Below are 2,587 nucleotides of genomic sequence, written 5' to 3' on the forward strand. Positions count from 1 at the left end.
CATATGTGCCTTGGCCAGAGGGCACAAGTCAAGCCAGTGACCTGTTGCTCAAGCCAGAGGCCTTGTGCTCAAGCCAGCAACTTTGAGATAATGTCAATAATCCCATGTTCAAGCTGGCAACTTTGGAGTTTTGAACTGGGGACCTCAGTGTTCTAGGTTGATGCTCTACCCACTGTGCCACCACTGCTAGGTAAAATTAATGGTTATTTTAAGAAGACTATTCTTGAAGACAAAATTTAGCAAAAGCAATTGCAGAAGGTTTGTTTATACATCATTCTGGGAAGCATGGCTTTTCATATGGATCAAATGACTGCTCTAAATTAGTTCCACCCATTTGTTAACATAAGGTTTCTTGTGCACATAAGAAAAGTGAAGTGACAGCTGTGAATGTATGGGCTCCATTAGTTCAGTAACCTCCCAAACATGCAAACACTGGCTTTACACTAGTGTCATCAGATGCTTCAAATCAGTTGAATCAATAATGCTTTGTTGTTTACACAGAGTCAAATGTTTAGGAGTTTATTCAGTTGAAAGTAAAGATAGCACATTATTGTGAATACTCTTGCAAATTTTGTTTAGAAATTTAACAACAAAGATAAAATTATTTGCTTTTTTTGATTAAAAAAGTATATACTTACCTGGCAGGGGAGATACCATGATCATGAAGGTGGTTTTCCCAGGGCGAGGCGTATCCATTGCACTCCGGATGTGCTGACCCCTGCGATTTCCCCAAATGTGAGAAACTCGACTGCATAATTTGTGGTAGTGGGGGACTGCGTTCGCACTCTCCCCTGAAAACAAAAAAAAAGTATAAGTTTGGGTGAAGCATGACAGAAATGTAAGGTAATATTCTTACTTAATTTCAAACTTGTGTCTTAATTATTGGCTGTAGTATACACATATTTCATAATTACACCCAAAGAAGCTGCTACATTCTAATTATATTAAAAGCTCTAGTTTTCAGTACTTATAGATGTATTTAAATTTTAAAAATAAACTACAAAAATTGTGCTAAACTTATTATTAATATATAAATTATATATAATATATATATCAGCATCAGAAGGTGCGTGTTTGCCTTTGCCCCACCATAAAATTTTAGAAATATTCAAGGCCCAGCAGTTGGCTCAGCATTAGAGCATCGGCCCAGGATGTGGGTGTCCCAAGTTTGAATCCCAGTCAAGGCACACAGGAGAAGCGACCATCTGCTTCTCCACCCCTCCTTCTCTCCCTTCTCTCTCTCAATCTCTCTCTTCCCCTCCTGAAGCTATGGCTTCACTGAAGCAAGATGGCTCCAGGGACTGACGATGGCTCTATGGCCTTGCTTCAGGCAGTGAAATAGCTTGATGTTGAGCGATGGATCAGTGGCCCCAGATGGGCAGAGCATTGCCCTGTAGGGGGCTTGCTGATGGATCCCAGTCCAGGCACATGTGGGAGTTTGTCTCTCTGCCTCCCAGCTTCTCACTTAAGAAAAAAAGAAAAGAGGAAAAATTCAATCCTTTTGTATGTACACTAAGTGAAATAAGCAAGTCAGAGAAAAGCAAGTACCATATGATTTCACCATAAATTTCACTTTGTGGAATTTAATGAACAAAACAAACAAACAAAAATAGACTCATAGATACAGAGAACAGACTGAGAGCTGTCAGAAGGGAGGGGATTTGGGGGCTGGGTAAAAAGGTGAAGAGATTAAGCAAAAAAAAAACCCTCATAGACACAGACCACAGTATGGTGATTACCTTAGTGAAAGGTGGGTGGGGGTGGTAGGAGAGGGTAAAGGGGATAAATGGTAATGAAAAGAGACTTGATTTTTGGTGGTGAAAACACAATACCATATACAGATAATGTTTTATATAATTGTGCACTTAAAGCATATATCATTTTATAAACCAATATCGCTCCAAAAAAATCAATAAAAAATGCTAGTAAGAAATATTCAAGCCTTTTAAGAATTACTTAATATAATAATTCAACTCCCATAATTTAAAACACTTTTGAAGTTCTTCATAAACAAGACCTCTAAGATTTGCTTTCATTTTCCCCAAAACCAGTTGGAAATCTTTAATGAAATATTCAGCAAATGCAACAACATAAAACTTCAGCTCTTAGAGTTACTGATTGCAATTAAGCAACAAAGCCCTCAGAGAGAAAGAAATAGAAATGTTTCACTTTAAAAACAAGGAGGAACTGGAGAGATAAACTATAAGTATTCAAATGGTGTCCAAGATTTAAGATTAAAACATCAAAATTGAGATTTGTGATATTTTAACTTACCATCAGAATCTTTCGATCTAGTTTCTAATTAGATAAATTTACATTCTAAATTTGAGTGGAATGCAATTGAAGAGCCCCACAATCTTGCAGCATATAAATTTAGTGAATTCTCAGAAGAATCACAATCATAGACAACTTGTTTGATGAATTCTGCATCATAGAAATATTTTTTCAAAAATTACTCTGAATTGAAGCAAAAAGACAGAACCTGTGAAAATATTTGGACAGAAATATTTATACATTTCACTCTAAAATAAATAATAATACTTATTCTAGGATACTCCTATGAAATTAAAAATATTTTGATCTACAG

The 2,587-nt window shown here is 36.3% G+C and overlaps 1 non-coding gene across 1 annotated transcript; it reads left to right on the top strand.

The window, feature by feature from the left end:
* The first annotated feature begins 630 nt into the window (after nt 1-630).
* LOC136327632 (U1 spliceosomal RNA) lies at nt 631-794 on the top strand. Its single transcript, XR_010729812.1, has one exon. It is a non-coding gene; the product is annotated as a U1 spliceosomal RNA (small nuclear RNA).
* The last annotated feature ends 1,793 nt before the right edge of the window (nt 795-2,587 follow it).

This window comes from Saccopteryx bilineata, chromosome 2 (genome assembly GCF_036850765.1).
Source record: "Saccopteryx bilineata isolate mSacBil1 chromosome 2, mSacBil1_pri_phased_curated, whole genome shotgun sequence".
NCBI classification, from domain to species: Eukaryota; Metazoa; Chordata; class Mammalia; order Chiroptera; family Emballonuridae; genus Saccopteryx; species Saccopteryx bilineata.